The sequence below is a fragment of the Setaria viridis genome, chromosome 8 (assembly GCF_005286985.2).
Source record: "Setaria viridis chromosome 8, Setaria_viridis_v4.0, whole genome shotgun sequence".
Lineage (NCBI taxonomy): Eukaryota > Viridiplantae > Streptophyta > Magnoliopsida > Poales > Poaceae > Setaria > Setaria viridis.
The window spans coordinates 33,033,026-33,044,715 of NC_048270.2; the positions used below are offsets into that span (position 1 = coordinate 33,033,026).

The 11,690-nt window shown below is 45.3% G+C and overlaps 2 long non-coding RNA genes across 2 annotated transcripts; one reads left to right on the forward strand and one right to left on the reverse strand.

Moving 5' to 3' along the window:
• Positions 1–1,292: 1,292 nt before the first annotated feature.
• LOC117833029 (uncharacterized) lies at positions 1,293–7,335 on the reverse strand. The gene is made up of 2 exons (XR_004635316.2): positions 2,223–7,335; positions 1,293–2,065 (listed from the first exon to the last, which is right to left on the reverse strand). It is a non-coding gene; the product is annotated as an uncharacterized lncRNA (long non-coding RNA).
• Positions 7,336–8,971: 1,636 nt separating this feature from the next.
• On the forward strand, positions 8,972–10,100 carry LOC117833031 (uncharacterized). Its single transcript, XR_004635318.2, has 2 exons — positions 8,972–9,620; positions 9,796–10,100. It is a non-coding gene; the product is annotated as an uncharacterized lncRNA (long non-coding RNA).
• The last annotated feature ends 1,590 nt before the right edge of the window (positions 10,101–11,690 follow it).

An 11,690-nucleotide genomic window follows, 5' to 3' on the forward strand; every position in this document is an offset into this window, starting at 1 on the left:
ATTTATAATCTTTAAGTTTTCACTTTGCATCGCAGATATGTCCTTGAATTTGTTTAATGAACCTTAAGTTTGAGATACAATTTTAACATAGAAATCTATATTCTTATCACTTTATATCCTATAAATGGTGACACACATCATACGTATATACCTTATTATTATATCGTATACCAGTGCAAGATATAGACGATTTAGAATCATATATTGCTGTATATTTTTAATTAAGGTTATTTGATTCAAACGTAGAGGTACCTCATGTTATTTTTAATAATGGCATGTGTGGGTAATATAGATGCAAATTTAAGGGGCTACTTTAAGTTTTTTAAGTAATAGTGGTAGGCAATTCAGTTGCAAATTAGGGGGTTATTTTAAATATTGTTTACAATGGTATAAGTGTGTAATTTTGATGAATATTAGGGGGTTACTTTAGTTTATTTTATATAATGGCAGAGGTGGGTAATTTATATATAAATTTAGGGGGTTACTTTAGGCTATTTTCATAATGGCATAAGTGGGTAATTTTTTAGAAAATATAATAGATCCAATGGCTATGATAATTTGAATCTATCGATGGATGGTCGGATGTTTTGCTTTTTTGTGAGAATTTTTAGGATTTCTCTCTTTTTCTAGAGTGTCCAACTAGGAATCCTAGGTGGCTTCACCTGAAGGCTTCAAAAGGAGCCTCCAATTAGTAATAGTAAGATGCTACTGGTTGGAGACATGGTGTGTAACATCCCGTCCTCCAAAGCCGTACCGCCCAGCTCTTCCGAGGGACGAGCACACGTACACATATCACCCTGCTTACACTTTCATCCTCGCTTCGTGTAAAAGGGTTAACCTGAATGTACTATGGCTTGTTGACAAAGGCTTATAAGTTGGCTCCACCCTTGCTCAACTAGCAAGGTGGTACTAAACATACGCACCTGCGCTCATGGGCCACACTGGACCAACTAAATTGGACCGGGTGTCACACAAAGTTAACCGACAAACTCATACATTTATGTCAGCTAATTTTCAAAATCGAAAAAAAATGTTCGATCTAACTCCTGTGTTCCAATATCGGCTTCAAACATCTCGTTACTCCACATCTCCCTCGATCATATACAATGTGCATAATTAGAATTTTGTGGTCTTTGTTGGAAGATACTATGCGGGACGGATGAACAAGTGTGCGGCTTCTGGCTTGGCTTCGAGGCAAAACAGAGGAGCAGGACCGGAACAGAGGAGTGGAGCAGAGCAGAGGCTGCAGAGCAACGGAGAGATGTCCAAACTAGCGTACAGTTGTAATCAAGTTCAGGCTGCGACCATTATAATCAAATCTCGTACTTCCTTCCACTCCAACAACTGATGTGTTTTCTTACATTGATCACATTTACTATATACAGACACTGATTTTCTTCTGGTTCCATTGATCCTTCTTGATAGCAGGCAAGGAGGCCTGGTGGCCGCCCGTGGTGAACAAGGCTAGGGAAGCTCAGGCAGGGACACGAAGCCTGTTGAGGACGTGGCTTTGTGGTGGAGATAAGTTCTTTATTTTGACTGCTGTTGCTGGATTGCTGCCGACTCCTTTCTCCGTCAGTCAATGGCAATGGCTCTTTTATAATGTCAGTTGCTTAGAGTTGGTGCTAGTTTCCCCAATACAATAGAATATTTCGTGAATTTTCTGCTAGAGAAGCCAGGTGAGCATAGTGCTGCCTATTCACTCAGTTGTCACGCTTCTACAACCAATTCATACCGAAACCATGCTCTACTTGGGCACAAAGAAAAAGCATTATGTAAAAAGTGAACAAGTGGAAGTCATAACAGTGAACAAGTCATAACAGAAGCATGACAAGTGATAGAAAGTGGCATGTTACTCATGCTTGTTGTGGTGCTAATTCATGCCAAACCCATCTAGGGGACAGGCAGTATGTAATATAAGTATCATCATCTAAATGGTTGTCACGGTGAGCAAGTAGTATTGATAGCTGTTACTCCATGGACCACTCTGTTCTGCCGACTGTTCATGTAGCACACCAGCCAAAGAGTTTGAACAATGCCCCTGCACCCTGTTTTTTTTTTGTGCCTGCATGAACAAGAACAACTGCAGTCAAGTCTCATGAGAGAACAGGCACATGTTTGTCAGACATTGGAGGAAACTGAACTAACCACGAGACAAAACAAACCACATATGCCGAATTCTGATGCATGCTACAGTATTCTGCGAATGCTGAGGAGGATACCGGTGGTGGTGTATGAAGTCAGCAAAGATGGCACCGACGTCTCGGCGATTGAAGGCGCCATTTGTCTCAGCGAGTTCGACGAGGGCGATGAGAAGGTACGCGTGCACTCGAGGTGCTACCATGGCTTCCATGTCCAGTGCATCGATGTGTGGCTGACCACGCACAACTTGATCCTCGAGGAAGCGTTGCATGCTACTCATGATCTTGCAGCTTAAACACATAAACTTGGGGGTTGGCAGTATGCATAGGCGTACATCCAACACCGTACTAGATGAACTTGCATAGAGAACACATTTTATTTGATGAATAACTCCAAGTGAAGTTAACTGATTTCATTGAGAAATTGTTCTTTCTTTTTGTACTTCAGTCATGAGCTTGGAAGCATCAAAGTATGTGTGTATTTTCAAATTACAACTTTGCAGTGATTCGCGTGAGATGTCGGTGGAAGCTGAAGTGAGGGAGATGTAAGCAGTAGGTCGAAATGGGATTCTCCATGCGCAAGACCCTTGTTCCGTTGAACTAGCTGAATAGCGCTGTTTAATACATTTCTAAAACAACTATGTAGAGAACAATCGTACTCTAGTTGTACCCATTCCCTGCCAAATCCCATGTACTATCTCCTTGATATACTGAGATGATCTATTACTAATATTGTTGATGACCTATTTAATAAGGGGAAGATCCAGACACACACACGTAACCTGAAGTGACCACTGAATCATTGATACAGTGGTATTCTCCAACACATAAATGCTACACCTATGTTCAACTTCTTTGCAAAAGAATATGAGCCTGTCAAACTCTTCTTCAGGTGAATGATATTTTACATGTTTTGGCAAACTCATTTTAGACCGTTAGTTATTTAATCTGATGACCCATATCAGTCGCCGCCCGTCCTACCAAGAGATAACAACCTTATACTAGGAGAACCAATCCATGCCAAGAATCACATCAAAAGGCTCCAACGGACTCACCCGTAAGTTAGCAATAAAATTCTTCTGCAAGAGTGACAACACAGCCTGAACAAACTATAGAACTTAAAACAAGCCAAGCCCTCTAGCAGAACTAACAAGAATAGCCTCCCCGATCCTTTCAACAGAAAGACCCAAATGACCAACAGAAGCCTTCGAGACGAAAGAGAAACTAACTCCAGAATAAAAAAAGAGCATGAGCATCATAGGAATCAACCGAGATGATACCTGTCACCACGTCACCACGATCTCTAGCATTAGTGGTAGGCATAACATATGCCCCCGGAACGCCAGATGAAGAAGAGGCACCCAAAGTAGGACCCGTCGGAGTGGGAGCCCATGGAACCATGGGTGCTGAAGGAGTAGCATGGGGCATCCAGTAAGCCCCAGTCTGAAGCGTAGGGGCAGCCGACGGTGTCACCAGTGTTGCTAAGTATTGAGGTGTAGGGGCAGGTAGGTACTGCTGTGGTGGTGGTGTAGGTAGGTGAGGAGTAGAAGATGCAGCTGCCATCATATGGAATGCACCATTGGGAGCTGAAGAAGACACTAGCTCCCAATTAAGCTTGGCTTCAGGATTCTTCCTACAAACCAAGTCCTTATGATCTTGACCACAAATAGAACACTTGTTGGACCATCGACACTCTTGAAGACGATGCGCATCTCCATATTTGAAGCACACCATCCCCATGCCAGGTTTGGGAATGGCACGGTACTAAGGAGTACTCCCTCCTAGAGTAGAAGACTGAGCTGAACCACCATGGTATGGCTGGTGATGCTGAAACTTGCCCTTCCTATGAACAGGACCACTAGAATGGCTCTTCTTGTCACCCTGACCACGAGATTGATCACCACTAGAAGACTTATTTAGATCAGCTGTGACCTGAAGCTGCATCTCAACTCCCAAGGCTTTCTCTACCATGGAGCGAAAGTCTGTGACTTCAAAGGCGCCCAACACATGGTGAATTGAAGGCTTAAGGCCTTGTCGAAACTGCCTTGCTTTGTCAGTATCATCATGGGACACATGTGGAACAAAGTGAACAATCTGGTTGAACCCCACCTCATACTCAAACATTGTCTTCCTTTCCTGCACATAGTTATTTAGCTCAATTTTCATCTTGTCCAGGAAGGTCACTGGGTAAAACCTCCTCTCAAACTTCCTAACAAACTTAGGCCAAGTCAAAGAACCATGTGCAGCCGTGCGAGATGACTGCAGTACTGCACACCCTTCCACCAAATCTGTGCCTCACCCTTTAGTAATTGTGCCCCATAACAAACACGATCATGAACTGACAGCTCAAAAGCTTCCATCTTATCCTCCACATATGACAACCAATCAGCAGCCTGAATAGGAGTACCACTGCCATCAAAACTATCCAGCTTCATGCCAACCCACTCTCTCAGTGAGACACCACTCTCAGGGCCAACTGGGGCAGCAACCTCCTGAGTAGAGCTAGTAGGATTAGGTTGTATGCCTCAAAGTCCTCATCTCATTTTGCATCTCACGCATTGCGGTGAGTAATTCTGTTTGACTAGTGCCATCAGCTTGGGCACCACCCGCTGGTCGTGCCCGACCTCACTTCTTAGGCGGCATAACTACAGCCACCACAACACACAAACAGCACAAATATCAAGCTCCAACAATTTAAAGTATGCACAAATGACAAAATAATCCACACACAACAAAATGTACCCATACCAACCTACAAGTGCAAGTGTGTCAAATTAGACCTTATTTTTCCTAGGATTAAATTAACCTAGGCTCTGATTACCAACTGTAACACCCAAAAAAAAACAAACACCACCTTGGGATGCTACTAAGCCACACCGGACAAAAGGGAAAGATTTTGACAGCATCTCCCCTAAAACAGGAACATTGCGGAAGCAACAAATAATAAGGTATGAAAATAGATAAAGCACACTAGCATAAATGAAAGATCCTAACATGATATCCAAACAATTAAAGGTAAGGTTTAACAAATCTTAGCCATCATTAAGCAATAATCAGACTCATAGAGAAGGACTTAACTATTACAGTATCACACTAGAAAATTTTGATTAAAGAAAAGTCTGTGACGTGATGCTACTTCCCAACCCCCAAGCAAAGCATCCATCCATCAAGTACCTGAGATGATAGAACATGGATGAGATATAAAATCTCAGCAAGTAACTTGCTTTAACAAGCTATTTAAACTACAAGTTCATTAGATAATGGTTTAACTATTATCAGCAAGCATAGCTCCTTAATTAAATAATAATAATAATAATAATAATGTCAACTCCAACACCCTCGTACATAAATAAAACCAATTCATTGCCAAACCTTGGAGAAGTTTCACTTCTCACCACCATTATCAAATAAATGGCATAAAAAAACCAATAGCACCCTAAATGCAAATGTAATGCAAATGCCATGTCTCCTGCCTTCATACTCAACAAAGTATGAAGTTGCATCGTCATGCCCAATAAACGATGTTGTACCGGTACGGTCGTGGCTATCAAGCGGCGACATAACTCCATATGCCATGCATTGTGATGCAATGAAATGAAATGCCAAGACAGATCGCACAGAAAGAGTATACACCGCAGGTACGAGATAAGACTTTCTTCATTTGACAACATAAACCTCATCCTAATTATGCCAACAAGAGCCATTACCAAGTTATAAAGTAAAGAACAAGACATATGTAATAACAACAGTAAGATGTGCATAAACCTATAATTGAATGGATCATATCGGATAAGTTGTCATTATGAAATTTAAGGTGGAGGTAGAAAAATAGCAAATTAAAGCTTGTAGCAACCACCGCTACATTACTTGCCTCCCGATAAAGGAGACAACTGCTCTAAGCGTGATCCGGAGTGCTACCACCTGTTTTGACACAATAAGATCAGAGCATATCCTCAAACAACCATGTCCACACAGCAAGTAAAGCACTCATACAGCCCAACCCGACAAACAAGTGATAATGGTGAACATCGCCTAGGCTAACCGTAGCAGTGCTGCTTCACTTTTTTTATCAATCAATCCATGGAGGCTATGATAGCAAACAAATACACTTACTGAATCTACATAACAAGGACTAGAACTTTCATGAAGAGCTTATATTTTATCATGCCTTTAAGATGGCCTAAACTACTGTTGAAAACAGAGTTCAGAATCTGCTCGAGAATTGAGACAGCAAGCTTCATATTTTCATATCTCCAAACCCTTAAGTCCAAAATTTATGAAATTTAATGATGCAGCAGATAATTTGATACCCTACAACTTTAGTATTATGAACTTTTACAGAAAAAGATAATTAAATGGCCCCAAGCATGAACCAATCTTGACTGAAAATTCTGCTGAGGAAACAATACATTGAGCTTGAAAATCTATGCCTAGAGTTTCCATTATCCACAAATCATGATATTTAACTATTCAGAAAGATAATGTAAATTACTACAAATCTCTTATAATTTCTAGAGTCCCATCATGCCTCTATGTTTCTCGAAAACCTCTTACATCCAGTTCTGTCCATAAATTTGTCAGGGAAAGACAGCTTGCTTAGAAAAATCATAACTCCCAAAGTATTGATGCCAAAATCATGAAATTTCACAAGATAATAGATCTGAAGGTACTCTACAACTTTGTAGATCATCACAACACTCAATTCAGATTCCAATTGGCCCAAATCGCTCTCCCAAACAAGCTACAGGAACTGCACAACCGAAATCCGAGGAATGACATCCCAATAACTTTTCTTCCCCCCTAATCCCCTTACACCCAAGGCCAAACCCATCATACACATCTAATTTGTGCAGGGAAGGACGGAATGTAACTCACCTTGGTCACCCACAAGCCCTAGGGCAGCGGGAAGATAGGGGGAAAAGACCGATTTACATGGAAGATGCACCTTTCTTGCTCCTCTTGTTGTCCTCGATCCGTTTTCCTAGTTTCCCCCGAGAGTTTGCTGCTGTAGAGAGGGGATTTAGGGAAGGGAAGCCATGGGAGAGCAAGGGGAGGAGGAAGTAACGTGAGAAGGAAGAGAGGGCTGGTCTGGACGAGATGATGAAAGAAAGGGGGCGACGGCCCAGGGAAAGGGGTGGGCTGGCTGGGCCTTTGATTTTTTTAGTGTGTTAAACACAAGGAGATGACAGTTGTATTCCTTCAGTCGGCAAATGTACTCCCTGTACTACCACTACACCAGAAAACATTTTTACTGGTGGGTAAAACCCCATTGTGCTGGCGGTTTCCGCACCCGCCATCAACTTTGAGCCAGCACAAATGGCTCTTTGTGCTGGCGGGTGCTTGCCCGCCACCACAGTGCCTCTCTATGCTGGCGGGTGCTTACATCACCTGCGAGCATAGTTAATTTTTCGATTAAAAAAAAGCATGCGGTCGCCGCCGCCCGTATGCTCCTGCCTGTCGCCGCTGCCCCTTCTGGTCCCGCATCGCTGCCGCCGCCGCTGCTCCTGCTCCACCACCACCACCAGCCCGCCACCGTCTTCGATGAGGCAGCCGTCGTCGAAGCTCCACAGTCCCATCCCCTCGTCCACCGCGACGGTCGCCGAAGATGAACACGTCGAACAGGGCGTTTGACTCGCTGGCATGGCCCACTTTCCCCACAGGCGGTGGACTGTATTGGGCGGCCTTGCGGCGCTTGCTCGACGCCGGCGCTCTACCACGAGAAGTTCGGGAGCGCGCCGGAGTTGGAGCTCTTGCTGGCCTCATCCTCCTCGTCGGCCACCACGCCGCCAGCCACCGGCCCCGTGCGCCGCCTCGCCGCCAGAGGCCGGGCATACCTGCGCACGCAGAGAGAATACACCTAAGGTTAAACAGAAAAAAAATCAAACACGGGGACGAGGAGGGTGGGAGACGAGCGGGATTGTGGCATGAGCGTAGGATTTTGCCATAGAGTGGCGTACTTCCAGATTAGAGGGATGAAGTGCGCGTAGATGCCGGCCACAGAGAACTCCGAGCGGATGAAGGCGGCGTCAAAGACGGAGCGGCGCAACGGCGTCGTCTTTGATGCGGAGGCCGAGCCCCCACGCGTCGCCTCGCCGCCCGCACGTGGAGAGGCCGGGGCCTCGCCCACCACCGGAGGTCGAGCCCCTGCGCGCCGCCTTCGGCCCCGTGCGCCTCTGCTCCCCGCACCCACCCGTCGCCGCTGCGAGTGGCCGCCGCTGCCGCCGAGTGACACGGGGGAGAGAGTATATGATTAGTTAATTACTTTTTAACCATTCTCATTCATGTAAGTTGGAAAAAGCATTTCAGTGGCGGTGACAGAAGCATCTGTTAGCACAAATGACCTCTATTTGTGCTAGCGGGCACTTGTGTCACAGCCAGCACAAATGCATTTGTGGTGGCGGGTTTTAACATGCTAGCCTGGGGTTCTTTGTCGTGGTGGGTGTGGCGGGTGGTAATTAGGCCCATCAGCAATAAAAAATCTACGTGTCAACACAAATCATTTTTAGCGTAGTGCCACTGATTTGTTTTAATATTTAAATTAAAAGGGGTTGAGTTGCAAAGTATAGCAGGTTAAAAAAAGCTGAAATAGTTAAATCTTTTTGCGCAATAATTGACCGAAACATGACGGCTGCCACAGTCGCTTGGTGAACTGATGTCGAGAAAATATCTGTAAAAGGGAAACTGCTGAGAAACTGATGTCACGAATTATAGTCACACGATGTGATGATAGAACTCAAGCAGATCAGACAGCGAAATCCAATAATGCACGTAGAGACAATCGCGAAAGAAGGAATAGTCAAGTCTTCGGCGACTCGACGGAAGCGCTGGGCCACCCTGCAGGCATCCAGTAGGAAGCTGCATCACTACATTACACACAACAAGCATCAAGTAAGAACGTGGAAGCTGCACATCTATATCCAGCTGCGAGATCACTATCTCTCGTCCCAAGGCTTTTTACCAGTTCAATTTGAACATGATACTAAAGATAGCATTAGTACCGCATCCAAATCTGAGATCTCCCACAGGCCCTCTAGTACCCATTGCTGGTTCCACACGATACTAAAGGATTTAGTACCGGGTAGAGCCATCAACCGGTACTACAGGACCTTCTCATTTTTTTTCACGTGCCCATCTCCTCCTCCTTTTTTCCACACGCCGGACATCTCCCTCCTCCTTATCTACTCAAACACTTATCCTCCATGTGCAAACACCTCCTCTCCTCCTCCTCCTTCTCTCTCAATCTCCTCCTCCTCCTCCTCCTCCTCCTCCTCCTCCGCTACTGCCTCCTCTCCCCTCCCCCCTCCGCTCACCCCTTACCGGTAGCGAGGAGCGGCGGCGGGGCGACAACGGAGGGAGCGGGAGAGGAGGGGGTGGAGGGAGCGGCGGAGGAGGGGACGGAGCGGTGGAGGAGGGGGCGGAGGAGGAGGAGGGAGGCCAAGGCTGGCGGGGAGGGGCGGCAGGGATGGGGGGAGCTAGCTGGTGATTTTCTTTTTTTCTTAATTTTTCAACACCCTCTAATACAGGTTATCTCTACCCGTACTCGAGGATCCCCCTCTAGTACCAGATTGCTAGCTTCGGTTGCACAACCGGTACTAGAGGTGGGATGGGAACCGGTACTAAGCCCCTTTTTCTTGTAATGGATCTTCACCTTCAGCTCAACGGGAGGAGTTCCAATGAGGAGATGCTCATCGCGTTCCAGAACCACAAGGAGGGACACCGGCCGGCCAATATTATATCTGAAATATTATCAATTCAAGACAGATATATTGGAATTTCTAAGACTTGTTAGCACTAGTAGAGAAACCAGCATTAGTTCCGGTTAGGAAACCTTATAGATCTTGGTTTCCCGAACGGGACTAATTATTCAGGACTAAAGGTCTTGACCTTTAATACTGGATCTTTCACTCAGGGCTAAAGGTACATCTTTAGTCCTGATTAGTAATACCAATATTTACTAAAGGGTTTTGCGTGAAAAAAATATCTGGAAAAGGGAAACTGCTGACAAACAATCGAGGGTTCTTAAGCGGCGCATATCTTTGTAGCTCGTACCATCGAGTCCGATGTTGGGAAGCTCACAGTGATGAGGCATGACAGACCACCTCAGACGCACGGAGCACGACACAATTATTCCGGTAGCCACACGCAACACAATAATAGACCCAGGCATACTAGGGCAGTTCCAACACATATAGGTAGTATCTATACTCCCACGTAAGTACTGCATCATTCTAGAAATTACACTCTACAACCTCTAATTTTAAAGAGAATTCATAATCTCTTCTCTCAACCAATTATATTTGTTCCTTATCAATTATGAAGACACCATCTTCTCCTAATGCAACATTCGACAATGTCTCGTGCATAGGTTCTTGTATTGACACTGGTCTTGCATGAGATCTAGTTTTCTGCTCTTCTCTCTCATTTAATGTAGTGCCATATAAATTAAAAGTCCTATGTAGCAAAATAAATAATGCTATGAAAATCAGTCTAGTTGCATGGTTGGGACTGCCCTTCGATAAAGAAAGGCAACGGACACCGAAGAAGCTTTGGTGGAAACTAGTTGAGTCTTCGTGGACTAGACCCTACCGCACGCAGGGTCACCACCCACTGGTAGAGAAGTGAGCTTTAATCCCGGTTGGTAGGGTGCTTTTATCTCGAAAACGCATCCGGGATAAACCATCCGGGACAAAAGGGGGGGGTCTTTTATCCCGGGTCACTCAACCGGGACAAAAGACCCCCTTTTATCCCGGTTGGTAACACCAACCGGGATAAAAGGGTTGAGAGCGCCGACGCTGCAAAAAAAAAAAATCCCGAGCTCCCAGGCAGGCCCCCCACACGCGCAAGTTACGCGATTTTTCACGCGAAATATGCGCGTGCGCGGTTCGTGGGATTCGAACCCACAACCTCCAGCCTCGCGCGTAGCTTCCTTACCATCCCACCTACACACCACATCTGACTATGTAGGGGATACTATCCTTTTGTATTAACTCGTGGGGGACCCTTTTATCCCGGTTGGAAACACCAACCGGGATAAAAGACCCCCTTTTATCCCGGTTGGTGTTTCCAACCGGGATAAAAGGGTCCCCCACGATTTAATTCCCTTCCAGTCACCTTCCAGTCACCTCGTGGGGGCCCTTTTATCCCGGTTTGAAACACCAACCGGGATAAAAGGGGGTCTTTTATCCCGGTTGGTGTTTCCAACCGGGATAAAAGGCTCTTGACCCTTTTATCTCGGTTGGTGTTACCAACCGGGATAAAAGGGGGGGTCTTTTATCCCGGTTGGTGTTTCAAACCGGGATAAAAGGCCTCTCAGAGTCTTTTTTTCCCATTAGCCTTTGCAACCGGGATAAAAGGTTCCGGTTGGTGAGCCTCCCACCAGTGACTGAGTTTTAGTCCCGGTTGGTGAACCTTTTATCCCGGGCCAACTTTAAACCGGGACAAAAGGGGGTGGATGGAAAGTCGTTTCTCTACTAGTGACCGATGACGTCAGTCCAATATTACTGCATTACAAGGAAGGTGATAATGCAATATAGAGTTCATCATCATCAG